The 15,802-nt window shown below is 36.7% G+C and overlaps 1 long non-coding RNA gene across 4 annotated transcripts in view; it reads right to left on the minus strand.

The window, feature by feature from the left end:
• LOC134418206 (uncharacterized) overlaps positions 1-15,802 on the minus strand; it is a 34,168-nt gene that overhangs the window by 7,480 nt on the left and 10,886 nt on the right. The window contains exons 2-3 of one of the 4 annotated variants that reach the window (XR_010027734.1): positions 8,041-8,109; positions 1,908-2,462 (exon numbers count right to left, since the gene is read on the minus strand). This is a non-coding gene — a long non-coding RNA (uncharacterized LOC134418206). Of the gene's footprint in view, positions 1-1,907; positions 2,463-7,416; positions 7,740-8,040; positions 8,110-15,802 lie in introns of those variants that run through there. The other 3 variants (XR_010027735.1, XR_010027736.1, XR_010027737.1) reach the window with 3 other exon arrangements.

Consider the following 15,802-nt stretch of genomic DNA (forward strand, 5'->3'; position numbering starts at 1 on the left):
AGGAGTTATACAAAAAAGTTAATTTATTTGAAATGAATGAACAATAGGTCAGTATTCCTACACCTTTTCTAACCCTGGATTATCCATGTGGAAAACAACCATTATTCTCCTTCATTGCCTATTTAGTACAAGTTAAGGAAAAACAATGAAACAATTTTAAAGCAATTTTTTAGATACTGTCTTCTTTTTTGTTGTCATGGAAACAAAGAAAAACACTGCCACAGCAAATAAAAACTCAAAGCACCTTCTGCAAGCAACCATAATTACTCACATATCTGCTTGTCTGTTCATCACCCCAGTATCATTTGTCAACCTCTTTGGACAAAGATTAATTTTTGGCCCAAAAAGCAGCAAAATGAAATCTCTAAATATCATTATAATTAAAGTAATCCTCCCAGTAATATTACTCCTTATCCTACACTTTGCTTATGTAGTGTTCCCTTTTTCTACACCAAGCTATTGATCATATTGTAAGGAGCTTGTCATGTTGAACCTCTCTCCCCTAGATTAGCTAGTTTAGAAATACTTTCCTTTTAAAGGTCAGTATTTATGTTTGGAAGAAAGAGGAAAAAAATTTGATGTAAAAAGCCTGCTGTAGAGAAAGGCATCTAGAAGAAAAGGGATTTTTAAATCTATCTTATTTTCAGAAATGAGCTAAAGATCAGCAGTCAAAGAGCTGCGAATCTCTTGTTATTTTAGCCCTAACTACACAGGATGTTTTCTATGGCCAAAAAATCTCTTAGGGAAAAAAACTCTTCATGAACTCCTGGCTACAGAGTCATCTTGCAAAATGGAATAACACTGCTAATTGCATAGGAAAATAATTCCCCTTATCAGTATCCCCTTTTGGTTCTATTCTTGTCTTTTTGGTTTAGGGATGAGAATAACACTTCCTAATAAGCTGCATTTAGTGTGCTTCTCAGTAACATGATAATGGAGAAATGGATTGATTTGCTGTGCCTTCCATAATGAAATCTACCTAGCTTTTATCTTATGTAACAATGATAATTATAAAATAATTTGCTTTAAACCCTTGTGACAATCCCTCTATTTTATCCAATAGCATATAATGATGAGCTTACCAGTTTATAAAATATTTTCTTTTCAGATGGATAATAGTCATCCTTCTGAACAGAAACAGAAAAGCAATTTACATGGATAAGAATCAAAACTGCTTGAACCATAAGTTTAGAAAACAAGAAAATGTAGACTGTTTCTTCAAAGGCATAGTCCAGATGTGAGATGTAAAAGCTAAAATGCTCCCTGCTGCAGACAAGTCTAAATTGTTGTGTATAACAAGTGCACATTAATGTTTCCAGGAACCAGTTTGGGGGTTTTGGTTTGGGTTGCATTAGGGTTTTTTTATATTTTGTATTAATTAGCTAAGTTCTGTAGCAAAATTTTTACAAATCCTGCAGTAAAAGCAGATTTCTTACCATTAAAAATCAACTGAAGAAAAATAGACCAGGGTGCACTAGGAAGTAAAGTTATTTATCTGAATGCAGTTTGGGTTTAGCAGTTTAATTTTTTATCAATTTTTTTTTAATTTGTGGGTACACACAAGCATTCTACATGTACATAATTGAGCAACATAGCACATGTGTTCTAGTGATCAACATAAATGTAAGCTTAACATGTAATATTGTAAAAATGAACTAGGATATTAACTTACTAAAAGTTATTGGAAATTAGGATCCAGTGGAGTTCTATATACTAGTGTTGAGGTTAAAGACATGAGGAATCAAATATATACAGATATGTACAAATTTTCAACAGGACTCTGAAGGTTTATTCCTTTTTCTTTCTTTTTAAACAAAAATCTGAAGCACCCCACATACATTTTTGGGTCTTTTGAAAATGCTTTCCCAAGTATTTAGACATCATGGTGCGAAGGGTGTTTTCAACCAAAAAAGAGCAAAGAGCAAATGGAACTTCAAATCTGAAGTAAAACAACAGCAAAAGATAGCTGGTGACATCTGAAAGTGACAAGACTGCTGATTGTCATCAAGCAAGTTGCCTCAATTTTAAAGAGAATAGAAAACCTGTTAATTCCTTTATTTTGGGGGGTTTGTGACTTATTAAATTTTTTTTTTGCATATTTTGACATCCTGATTTTCAGTTTGGACATGCCTGAGCTAAAGACCTTAGTAACTTTGGGAAAGACTTTAACACACAATTCTATCAGGGCAAATTCACAAAAATGTTGGTGCGTTGCTTTGAGATAATGAGTTCATGCCTGAGTTTGTGATTCTAACAGTCCTTAGATGGGAGTGAAAAAATAACAGAGACATTCGGGGGTAATCTTGAGTTAGTCCTTGACTGACCTCTGGGAGAATGACTGGATTTCTATTGTGTGGACATTTGTGGTTGGAGCTGAAGGAGGGGCAGGTTTCCAGAAATGGGAAAGTCTGAGAACAGCTGGAATATGGTTCCTCAGATGCTGTGACAGTGTCCGGAAATATCTGTGGTATGACAGAAACGGTGGAGGAGTCATGAGATTATATTATGCACTATTATTACAGCTCTTTTTTTCTGCACCTCACTTCAATTTCTTGATGAAACAGAACCTGGGGATCCATTGTTTTACAGTATTTCAAAAGGTGAAATATAGGATTAAACCTCAAGTTTACCATAAGGAAATCTCTGAAAAAAGATCTTGCAGTCAACACAGGAAACATTTTCAAATATAAACTTTGCAAGTCCTATTTAAAATAACTTTAATTAGAACATTCTGGAGACTAGATTTACTAGTATCCATTCTTCAGAATGTTGCACTGATGTTCAAGTATTTAAATTTAAATGCATAGTTGAGCACATGCTTAATTGACACCATCCTGTCCAGCCGATCCAGGTTTCTCATTCTCCAGTCTCACGGGCAATCACAGCATGCATCATCTGGCTTCTTCCAAGCTTGGAAAAAACACAGCAGCTTCTCAGTCCTTCACAAATTCTTCTGATCCCATTCAACAAGAAGTGCTGGGACCACCAGAGCCAGCAGTATTTCAGCCCATGTGCCAACAGCTGTGCCAGTGACCAGTGGGACCAAACCTCTGCAGCCCCAGCAGTACCAATGCTACAAGATACAGCTTTCAGCCTTGTTCAGCACTGGCTTCTGCTACAATCATAGGTGAGAAAGGAACTGATAGCTCTATCCACCTATATTTGTAAGCATGTTGTCCTTACTATCATTAACTCATGTGCCCAAAATATTGAGGTATTTACTGCTGGGCAAATGTCCTTTACTGAGGTCTCTGGTAACTTTTCCCCCTATGTTCCGCAATCGCTCTATCCAACTTCCCTGTGCTTTTCAGCCAGCTTAGGCCACACTGTCCTGCCCTGCTGCAGTATAGAAACTCAGGATTTCTAGTCTACATCTGAAATTCTCACTCTCTACTTTCTCTTTCTTTGGGTTGAACAAATTCAAGATAAAGCCAGTGAATTACATGATCAATCTCATTTTATTAGCCTTACCTTCTCCTCAATATTTACTGCTTTTCATTATCTCACTTAAGCAGGTGATTTGACAATTATTAGATTTTCTCAGAGACTGTGTTGACAATCATTGAAATCTTCATTATTCATGAAAGAAGAGACTAATGTTTCAGTCTATATTCGGTCTATTCAGTCAGATTTGGAGGTTTCTGCTAAAATGGAGAAGCTTCACTTTTGGCTGGCTCCTTTGTCTAGGCTTCTGTCAAATTTATATTTGATCTTTGACATTGGGATATTATTCTGAAGTTATTCAGTTATTTCTAATACCTATAAAATCTAATTATTTACAGAACTTTTGTTCTATTAGTGAAAAAAAAAGAATTGATTACCCATTCAAAGAAAAAAAGTATAAAAGGCATGCTGCTGAAGTGTATAAATGCCACAACTTGATGGAAATTTACTTTGGTAGGTGTTACACAAACCTCCCAACAAGTCAATTGTGTTGCTTTAAGACACTGCCTAAATTCTCATTAAAAGTTTTGGCCTTGGTCTCTAATGTCAGGTCTCAAGAGGCTATTTGATTCCAGATGCAGATGTAGTCTAACCTGCATCTACTCACTACTTATACCCCTTTCCAGGAAAAGAAATCCGATTTCAGAATTTTCAACATCTAAAAAGAATGCATCCATGAACACAGCAAAGAGGGGGATGAGTGTGATGTGCACTATTAGGAGCAGTGCCTTTGTTAAGGAGACAGCTTTACACCTTGACAACCTTTATGTCTGCTGACACCATTGCCCAAATGTGAGTCACATGTTATCCTACACCTGACCAACACAAGCTTTTGGAAAAGTCTATAGTACAGAAGTGAGCTGAGAGGTAGCATGGTGCGGAGACACAAGGAAATGGTTGGAAATGGTTTGGAAGAGGCAGCTGTATCGTGTAGGCTTTGAACATGAACAGATTAATGCCCAAGTAAAAGAGATTAAAGACAACATATAAACAACCAGCTTGGACCAGGGGAGTGATTTTCATAATATTTTTCCAGCAGAACCTAGTGCCCTTCTACTGTAGATTCTGCAAACTTACACTTCTGGGTCATTTTTTCCTAGTCACTAGGTCATACAACTACACTTGTGGAACTATTCCTGGTTAATCATATGCTCTGGTACAGCCACTCCTTGCTGTCTGGAAATGAAAGAACATTTCCATGAGCTGCAGATGCCAAAACAAGAGGCAGGAAAGGGTTACTTTAAAAATGGATGAGTGCACTCTGGACCTAGATTAGGCCTACTAGAAGTGGGCAGAGGATTTTCCTGGCTCCCATAGACAACTTTTATCTCAGCCCATTTATCCTCTGAAGATACCTTGACAAAAGTTCAGGCCTGCCCTTCTGAAAGCAGCACTGGTCTGGTCTTCTGAGACTGAACTCTATAATGCACAACTCTCACAAAAGCATAAAGGTCTTGGGCAGGTTGAGAAGGAGAAGGACTATGAGTCATCCTGGGTATCCAGAGGAATCCCCTGCATTTTTCATTGGAAAAAAATTAATAAATCCTGCCTTAGAGGGTGTCTGCAGCTCTGAAGCAAGAAGTGCAGCACTGCTGCTCTGTCTGGTGAACATAAGAGTCCTTCTGTTCCACACTCAGATGCTGGTGGTCAGCTGGGCCATGTCCTGTTCTCAGAATTTGGCCAAGTATAAATATTTACTGGAATTTTTGTTATAGTTTTAAGACAAAGGTCAGCATAAGAGAACAGACTATGTATCAGTCTCCTTTTTCCTTCAGAATTAAAGCTCCTTTGTTAGTTTGCAAGAACCTGACCGTGTAAGATTTACTTTCCCTATCTTCAAAGCATGGCCATTTGGCACATAGGAATGGCTCTGTGAGTTCTCCAGCTGACTAACCTCAAAGAAGCTCTGCTAACTTGCTCAAGGCCTGCGTCTGACCAAACCACAACAAACTGCGCCCCACATACGTCATGAAAGAGATGGAAGATCTCTGAAATAAAGAAGAGGGAACGATATTTTGTCATCTGTAAGCATCAACTGAAGCCTCTTCATTGGTACTGGAGCCTTCAGTCAGCATTATATCAGCAGCTGGAACTAACTCCACTCAGAATGCTGATCTCAAATTGCAACTGCATCGTAGCAAACACTAGAAATCAGGAAGAGGCTGTTAGGGAAATGACCTCCCCTTACCTGCCAGCTGTATAAGAGCACATGTTGTACCTGCACCATCTGTGGATACAGCTTCACTGTAATTTAAAGTGTAAAAGCCATCATATTTTTCTGTCAGGATTCAGGACTCCCTAGTGTACACTAATATGTAAAACACTTTGCTGGTATAAGGTCCAATTGCACATGCACATATGTCAGCCTTTACTGAGGCTCACTAAGTCATTGTCAGGCAGATGTTGTTTTGCCAGGTGTGCTTTTGTAGAATTTACATCTGGATAATTTTCCCAGGGAGGATTTTTAAATTGGAGATGGGCAAACTCAAAAAGTTTAGAGGTTCAATTAAATTAACATCTAAAAACCTTGATGATTATCTGAACCAAATCAAGATCCCCAAAATAAGAGTATAGGTCTTATAGAATAGACAAAAATTGTATTATTTCCCTGCCATGATGACTTTTTAAATTTGCAGATTATTTTAAGTCAGATTTTTGCAAACTACAAAGTTTTGTTTAAGTCTTGCATAAGGCTTCAGGTCAGTTTTATTTTAGCCAAATTGTTTTCCTAGTCCCTAGTTTAAAACCTTGTGAACCAGATTACATTCCATTTAACCCAGGTGGAAAATTTCCCATTATTTTGAATAAAAAAATGAAGCTTTGAGCTATGCATCTTACAAAGTATATCCAATGCAAAAAGCAGAAACTCTATATAGAAGTAAGGCTTTAACTTGCCTTTTATGTTTTGATGGGAGAAATAGCATATTGTTACCAATACCAGTGGTTCAAAAGTCACTTTTTCATTTCATTGTGAGAGAGCATTATATTTGTAATTTGGGGGAATTTAATAAAATTCCTCACTTTTCTTCTGTAGAAAACTAACTACCCTAAAATGCGAAGAAACAAAGTATTTGATAGACTTGGGCAGTTTGGAAGGTTGGATGTTAATAAACATAATTCTTCCCCTTCACATGTTAAACATTTTAAAGTTCTTGACAGGCAATAATAAGAGTTTGACTTGATGATTGGATTTGAGGGAATAATTAGTAATGGAAAATTTATTAAAGAGGTATGGTTTATTTCTTAATCTAAAAATATTCCTCCAGTGGGGAAAAAAATTGATGATGGAATTTTCTATCAAGGTTAATAGAAAATTCTTTTCAAGTCAATGAAATTACTCAAAATAATTCTCTCCATTTATTGATTATTTATAATTCTGTGGTGATAATGTCTGATAATATTGCTTCATCATTAGTCATTCAGTAACTTCTTTTAAAAGAAGTCCAGTATTTTTCCTGTGAGATATTTTTCTTGTATAAATAAAGAAACATCTGTCTGATGGAAGATATAGTTCTTAAAAATAAGTGAGAATTTCACATAAAAACATTCTAATTAACAGAATTACTTATTGTGATATGCAACCAAATATTTCCAGAATATTTTTGTAGAATAGAGCAATTAAACTGCAACCATCGAATCATTGGTTTGATTGGGATATGGAAAAATACAATGATTTCTACTGATATAAAGTCATTAGAAGAAAACCATCTGTAAACAACATAAATGTGCAAACAAGAATTGACTACATTCATACCTTTACAGTGGGACATGAACACACATTGTTGGAAAACCTTTGTTTTGCTACACAAGTTCTCAAAGTTCTCAATGCTACCACCTTTCAGACTGTGTATAGATCGATGAACAAGAACTTTGTAGACTCTTCTCATCAGACAGATTATACATATTATATATATATAATATATATTTATATATATAAAAAATATATATATAATTATATCTTTTATTATTCAGTACATAAATGTTGAAAAAAGTGTGAAATATGATGGAATCACAGAATTATACAGGTTGAAAAAGACCTCCAAGATCATTGTGTCCAGCCTCTGACGGATCACCACCCTGTTAACGAGACCATGGCCCTCAGTGTAATTTTCAGTCATTTCTTGAACTTTTCCAGGGATGGTGCCTCTACCGCCTCCCTGAAAAGCTTGTTCCAATGTTTAACAGCCCTTTCCATGAAGAAATTCTACTTGGCATCCAACCTGAACCTCCTCTGGTGCAGCTTGAGGCTATGTCCTCTCATCCGGCCACTAATTGCATGGGGGGAAAAGAAAAGACTGAAGCGCTGTTAGAACAGATGTTAAAATTCCAAGAACCACCTTGCTTTCAGATGAGGATATATGTTAAAAGCAAGTAAGGTGCCATGTAGGCTTGAGGTACCTCGGAGATGAGTCCTATTGGTCAGTCCTCATCTAGCAAGGTGTTTTTAGGGGTTCTGTTTGCAAGTTAACTGGCTTACATTTTTCACGTATTCTTTATACTAAAAGCAGACTTCTGTGAAGCAGCCTAGGTAGATCTTCTCAAGCTTTTTAAAGGTGATTACTATTAATGCCTCTTGCACGAGGTTAGCAGAAATACCTTTTCCTTTCCTGAATGTCACACTTCTGGTCACTCTGCCAGGACTCCAACTCCTCTCTTGTAGAAGTTCTGTGAAATGAAGAGCATAAGAAGGTGAAGAGGAGGTTTCAGCAATTAGTGCACAAGAACATCTAAGAACAGTTCTGCAGCAAATAAATACCCTGAATAAATAAAAAATATTCTATAAGATTTTTTTAATAGAGTAAACTAAAATACTTTAAGAGAGGCTTTAAGATAGCTTAATTACAATAAGTATAAGATAAAAAATTTGTGAACATGTATTTAACTTTTCGGTTGACCAGGTGTGTATTTCAAATTTATGATAAATTCCAGACCATGAACGTATCAAAGTGTTTTGTTGGTTATTTCAGTCAATCTTTGTGCTACTGTGGTAATTCCTGATTAGTCAGGATGCGAGGTTTGGGATTGTGTTCGATAGGGAAAAATAATTAAATTAAAAAAAAAATATATATAGATATAAACCCATAGTTGTTATGATAGGTGTAGGACTGACAGTTGTAGAAAAAAACATGCTTGTATTCTACTGGAAAAAATGCACCAATTGTATTTGCTTCCTTTACAAAATAAAATATTGTTTGTTCTTTTCAGAGCTGGCCTTATTTTTTACATGAAAAGTGAATTTTAAGATAAGGCTATATTTTCAAACATAAAAGGATTTTCTTTATCTCACTTCCTGACACTCCGCTTTAGCTGCTTTTTCTTTAAAATAATCATTTGACCTTTTAAATTACTAGAACTGGAGATAAAACATCACAGAGCCTTTGGAGATGACAGACAGCTGATCAAATAATTTTCAGTTTCTCTATCTGTATCTTAAAGCAGTGGGTTGCAAAATCCAGCCACATTTGAACAGCATCAATTTGCCTTTCTGTAATTTATGTACAACTTTTTTTTATGGTCACAGAAATTCATGGTAAAACTGACCTGTAAAAGCGTATCTTTTTCCAGACTGTTATGAGAAAAAACCAAACAAAACATGGGAACTTATCCCATTATGTTGGAAATTAGCTCAACCACAAATCAGTGTGCACTTGCAAATATAATTGTCTCTTTCTGGTGTTTTCCATATGATATTCCTTCACTGTGCAATGCAGTGTAAGTAAATCAGCTATCTTTTAGGGAGACCTGATGGCAATTAAACTTGATTAATAGCTGCTGTGATTCCAAGGTATTAGTCTTTTCTTATTTCAACCTTGCTATTAATACGAATTTTCAACCCAAACATAATTTTGTGAAACGTTATGGAATCTGAAGACAGACAGAAGATGTTTAAGAAGACAAAATGAGATTATAGGTCATAGATATCTTTTTAAAAAGTTGAATAAAAATGACTTGAGGTCCAGGAAGATCAGAGAGAAGAGCTCCATCTCCTCTTCTGCCAGACCTGGGGTTGAGTCTGTGTCATGCAGTGATAAATTTGATTAGATATGCTGGCAGTGTGGCCAAGATGATTCAGGTCTTCTGCTTGTGACAGATTCCTATGATTTATGTGACATGAAAACTTTTGGTCCAGATAAACTTAATCAAAAGATGCAGCCCTACAGTTTAATCATGCCAGATATGTGCAATGTGTGCTAAAAAGCACTGCAAAAAGAACAAGGACCACTAGAGGTCTGAACATGAAGTCAGATGTGTGTTATTGTCCATCCACACAACCTCCAAAGAAGTTTAAAAGAAACACCTTGAGACTTGTGTGGATTTTTATTAACCCTGCACTGTGAATTGATGGGGTGCTGGGGAAAAACAAACATGGGCAGAGAAAACATGAGGCCTGCCCTGCACAAGAGCTCTTTATTGACAGTTTATGACATAGGCTTGGAGTGGCCCAATATTATTCCTACGACCTTTGCCTCCCAAAGCTTACAGGCATTTTGAGACTTTGTTCACCCCGTGAGGGCCTGCTGGCCTTGCCACTGCAGCTTTCTTCTCAGTGCTGTTCTGAGCATTAATTGTGATCACTGGAGACAATTACAAGTGCTTCTTGCTATCCCTTGACCTAAATCTCTGCCAGCTTCATTTTTCTAATCTACACACAGACCTAGTTCAGGATTCTGACAAATTACACAGGACAGATTAGTAAAAGGGTCTACAGTTAACAAAACTTTGAGCTGGCACCCAAATTCCAAGCCCATGTCGACCCAAATTCAAAAAATTCAAAATATGTTGCAAGAGAGGAAAGGACACACAGCTTATTTTTTATTTGGTCTTCCCCAGGTATAAGGAAAAGCATTGCAAGAAATAAAGCTGTATTGAGCTCATTTGGTTTTTTTGTTCTATGTTAGCTTGCTATTAAAAAACCAAATTACGAATGGCTAATCAGCTAAATGCCTGTACATACATGTCTTTTGGTAAAGAAAAAATTAGTACAGTTGGGTTTGTTACCTATATGAGTATAAAATGTGATAGGCTAGGAAAGGTATCTCCCTTGATCCCAGTATACCTTTCTGTATTATGCTCTGTTAATTTCTTTTTGTAGTAACTTTCTTCTCAATTTCTCCACGTCTTAAAAAAAAAACTGTTAAGAAAGTAGACACAGAAAAAAAGATTTTGGCTAAATATTCTAAAGCCAAGAGCAGGAAAAATGTAAAAGATCAAGATGAAAATTAAACTTGCTTCAAAAGAAATCCAACATTGCTACCAGACTTCATGTTATCTAACAGGACTCATTAAAACAAAATGGAACAGAGCAGTAAAATAGATAATAATACACACTGAGTTCTAGGGCCAATTTTTCTGAGTGATTGAGTTCTTCGAGAGCTTGCAGAGATTAAAAGCCTGCAATCTATTTTCCTTACCACTGTTGTGTCTTGCCAAATCTGTCTTGAGAACTAGAACAGGAAATACCCTCCCAGCATCTGTATCTGTAGATTTCTCAACTTGGGCTTTTACTCACAAACAGTATTCTGCATTTCTGGGGCATGGTCACATTTTTGCTTCTATTCAAAAAGTTCTCAAATACATCACTTTGGCAATGGATGTTAAATATCTGTCATTCAAAAGAGCCAATAAAATGGAAAATTTCAACTAGGCTGTTAAAATATGATAGCAAAGAAAGGACAGCCAGTAGAAAACAGGATCTTTTGAAGTATCAATTCAAGCATTATAATAAATCTGTACAAACTGTAGTGCTCTTGTTCCCCTTTTTTTTCTTGCCTTCAGCTTCCACATTGCAATATTTGCAATAATTTTTTTTTTAATTGGAAAGTAGATATATGGTTGTTAGAACAAGAAAAAATCACCTGTCAGACAATTCTGTGGAGTGAGCAATTGCAAGAAAATAGTACTACATACATTATTTATAATTCATATAGGACACTTGGCTCCCAAGAATGGAACAGCTTAAAATCCTCTGAAAATGAAGATAAATTCAGAATCTGCTAATTTTTTTTTAATTTAGGGATTAGCTAAGAAATTATTTCTATATGTATAGTAGCAACAAATAGTTGCTTCATTAGTAGGTCAAACTTCTGCACAAACCACAAACTTTTTTGGCATTTGTTACATTCTTGTTTGTTACATGCAGATGGATAGATCAGTTCTCAGTGATCTATCCATCTGCACTAAGAACCTCTTCTCTGATTGCTTTGATGATCCCTAGTTGCAATATTCAGAGAAATAACAAACAATTAATGTCTTTTTAACTTCTCCATGCTAGTCTCATTTATTGGTCTCTTTCATGTTCTGATTCCCTGATTCCCCCATTCTATTTCTCTCCCAAAATGCTTTCTTTTTATTTTCAAAGCAGGTCTTTCTTTGCTCTGGTACAATTCTGTCCCAGCTTCTCTGAATATTGTCCAGATCTACTTTATTTGGTTTTGAGATTCAAGGTGTCAGCCGGATTTAAACTGTTGTACAATGAAGTAGAGTTTGAGGTGATCTGTGCAGAATCTGAAATATGGAAAAACCATAATACAATGCCAAGATATTCCGAAGAACTACAAGTAGTAATGTTGAAAACCAAATGTTAGCTCCAGGTTTTCACTTTGGGCTTTGTTGCTGGGTTTTTTTTAAACCTTTACTTGCATAGCTCCTTCCTTTCAAATTTAAAGAACTTTGAAATTCCAGTAAGTGACTATGAACCATTCTGATTTGGAGTTTGAGAAACTACATCTTTTAATGGAGTCTGTGCATATAAGTAAAAGACTGCAAAAAAAACCTTCCACTGATCATATAAGAAAATTATACTACATTCAAGAAACTTCCACAAAACTTCCATAGCAGCAAAGTATTTTTTCTCTCTCACCCTGATCATGCCTTCTGAGTGGCATGGTAAAGCAAAATCCAATACCAGCCCAAGCTGCTCTTTTTATAAGATGACAGTCAGGGAGTGGCTCAGCTCATAAGTGCCAAAATGCTCCAGAAACCCATAAACACGGATGCTTTGATTTTCATGCAATTTAAAATACAAGAAAAACCTTGCTTGGGGAACAGCCATGCTCTCCAGACTGCTTAATTCTACTATTGCTACTTTCTACTGCCTGCGTACCTCAAAGGCAGCAAATTAATCTTATGTGTGAGTAGATAATGGCTGAGAGTCTACCAAAAAAATAAAAGGAGTTTTCCAGAGCAGCCTGTGGGAAGAAACAAAAGCTTCAATACAGGAAGACAGAAACAGCAGGTAACAAAGCAACAGCGGATGTGGGGTAAAGAGGAAGCAATGAAAAACTGGATTTGGAAACATGGAAAAAATACAAGAACCCAGAGAGCAGAGCAGGAAGACTCAATGGAAAACAGGAAAAATTTTATAAGTAAAGGGATCCAGAGTCAAGATGCCAGAAGAGAAAGCAACTTGGCCATCAGAAAAAAAAATGGGGGAGATGAACAACCTACTTCTAAAAGATGGAAACTGGACTGTGATTAATCCACAGGATTCTTGGCATACATGCAGGAGTTACTGAAAGGAAGAGCTGGTGAAGGGCACACACCAAGCACAGAGATATGAACACTAGTGAATGGCAGGAAACCTGGGCAAGGTTGGCTTCTCAGGCTGCAGAATAAATGCACAGCTCCTGTGCCATCCCTGTCTCATGAAGTCCTGAAAAGTTCTCCTAATCCCTACAGAGATGAATACGTAAATTATTTTACATATCTTTTATTCTGCCAGTCTGTGTCTGAAGGGTAGATGCCCAATTTTGCAGCAGCAACCAACTTTTCAGTACTTACTGTGAAGTGAGAGACAAAAGAGCAAGAAGATGCTGACAGGAACAGCACCACATTCCATGTCCTGCATGGAGCAGAGCTGATGACTTCACACGCTAATGAACAATTGTGTGATTGAGAAAATAAATCAGAATGCCTCACCACAGAAGTTGCACTGGAGATGGTACCTTGTCCCCATCATTGTTTGTCTTTGGCCAAGCTGATCTTTATCCAACCACCTGCATGTACAGATACCAGTTATCTCCTGAAGCTTCTGAGATGCAAAGTGCCAGACACTTGCCTTCTGCTTCACACTAAAAAATTACCCAATTTTTCTGTTTGGAAGTTATTGAAAAGTATAGAAACCAAAAATCCCTACCACCATGAAAACATTACCTTCACATTACGTAGTTGATTTTTGCTTTTCAAATCTTCAAGAAGTTGCATCTTGAGTTCAAGCAACCTACTGAACTTCAAGGCAAAAAATACCCTTCATGACTCAGAAGTATTGTGGAAATGCAACTGAAAAATTTAGACACCACAGTTCCAAGTAGCTGGACATCTTGGACAATTGGACAGCACTGCCAAATGTCTTTATTGAGTCACAAGATATAATTTTAGGAATGATTATCACACAAGCTGTTAAGCAAAGCTGGTTATGGACAACTCAGTTTTTCAAGCATTGCTTTTAGTGACCTAAAAATGAATGTTTATAGCCTATCATCAGATGCATACATTATGTTGGCTTATAAAAGTCCTGGAAGAGTCTACTAGAGCCAAGCAGAATTTAATCACTAGGAAAGTATTTCCAGTCATTAAAAAGAGCATATGTGTCTTGGAAAACTTGATATGTAGAATTCTAGGGAAGGGAGGGGGAGAAACAACAATATTTTACTCATTAAATAACTTCTCTGATGTAGTATTCTAAACTGTGCATGGATACACAGCAGTTCACGGAAAACACATTCGCATCAGATTCCAGGAATTGGATTCTTTTTAGTATTCTTTGATGGAAAATGAAGGCTTGGCTGCTTACCAGATTACTTGCTCTATGATAAATGTAAAAGTTTTACAAGCTCTGAAGGATTGTGGACAATCATTCCTGAGAAATTTGATCATCACTGAAGCTGTTGCAAAAGTTGAAGATATGCTACCAGCTCAATAATCCTATAATTGAGATATGGACATAGAAGTTGCACGAGAAGACTAATGTAAAGGATATTTATTAACAGCGAATTAGAAATTCAATTACATACCTCCACAGCAAACAAGGTCTCCTGGAAATAGCATGACAGTGGCACACTTTCAGGAGATCAGTTATCTTCAAGCTGAGCTATCAGTTGCCTTGGTTGAATTACACTAAACTGATAGAATCTCTACAGTCAACACTACTTCCAAACTTTTATTTGCACCTCTCCTTCTGTCTCTGATATCCTAATCTTTTGCAACAAGTTTAAATACCTTCTGTTGGCATTAAAATAGAGAGGGATGTTATTTTGGCATCACTAGTTTCAGATTTAAGATTACTGAATGGTGTCAGTGTTTCCAGATTTCTGCAATGTTCCATAAATTTGGGCAGTATTGCAGTATCAGAATTATTTCATTCTTCTTTTATGCTGTCAACATAGACATTTACTTTGGGATGGGAATCTATTCACAGTGCTAGAAGTACAGCGGGTATATATGTTGCAGAATCTTCATAGCAATACTTTCCTAAGTGGATACTCTGAAGGTTCATGCTGAGTTGACTTTTTTTTGTCAGTGGAACTGATAAAATACTTTGTCTCCTTACCCAGCCACATATTTTGACAAAACTGGGGGGGGTGGGGGGGGGTGGGGGGAGGTATTTTCATCTTTTCTCCCTCTACAAAATTTTGGCTGAAATGGAAGTTATTGAAGAAGTAAGGGGGAATGACAGGTTTTTTTCTGACAGAGATACAGACATAGAACATAAGTTAATGAGACATTTCCTTAGGAAAATTCCAGCCCCTTTATCTCTCACTGAGTGAGTCACTTTTGCCCAAGAATGTTTGTGTTTTCTCTGTAAGCATTTAGGCTCTGTTATCCTCGTATCTCTCCTGTAAAGATTTACTGTCACAGTGGAAATTCATGGAGGAAATAGGCACCCTAGAAGAGAGGGTTTTCAGTGGGGACTGTGTGACTTCAGAGAAATGGTTTGCAGCATGTTGGTTGAGCATAGAAACACACAGAGTTACCAATTCCTCCGCTGAGTCATGATAATAATCCATGCTAGAGCCCTGCATAGAGAAGGCAGCAACATAGGCATTCCAGTGAGATTGTTGAGGGTTTATTTTAAGTAAACTTAATAGATAGATCCTAGGTCCAACCAAAGTTCAGGTGGGTTTGACATGTTTCACTCTGGAGCTTACAGGAAATAAAAAAAAACATAGTCCATTTGAATGAAAGGAGCAATTGTGTATTGGCAGTTATGTTAGAATTATTGAAATTCATGTGTTCCATTTTTCTCACCACACCTGCAATGAATTCTAGCTACCCCCAGTGTTTGTGACACAGTTTCAATCTAGCCAAAGAAGGTAATAGTATGCCTGGCATCCCTGCAGCTTGGATTATCATCTTATGG

Source organism: Melospiza melodia, chromosome 5 (assembly GCF_035770615.1).
Source record: "Melospiza melodia melodia isolate bMelMel2 chromosome 5, bMelMel2.pri, whole genome shotgun sequence".
Classification (NCBI taxonomy): Eukaryota; Metazoa; Chordata; class Aves; order Passeriformes; family Passerellidae; genus Melospiza; species Melospiza melodia.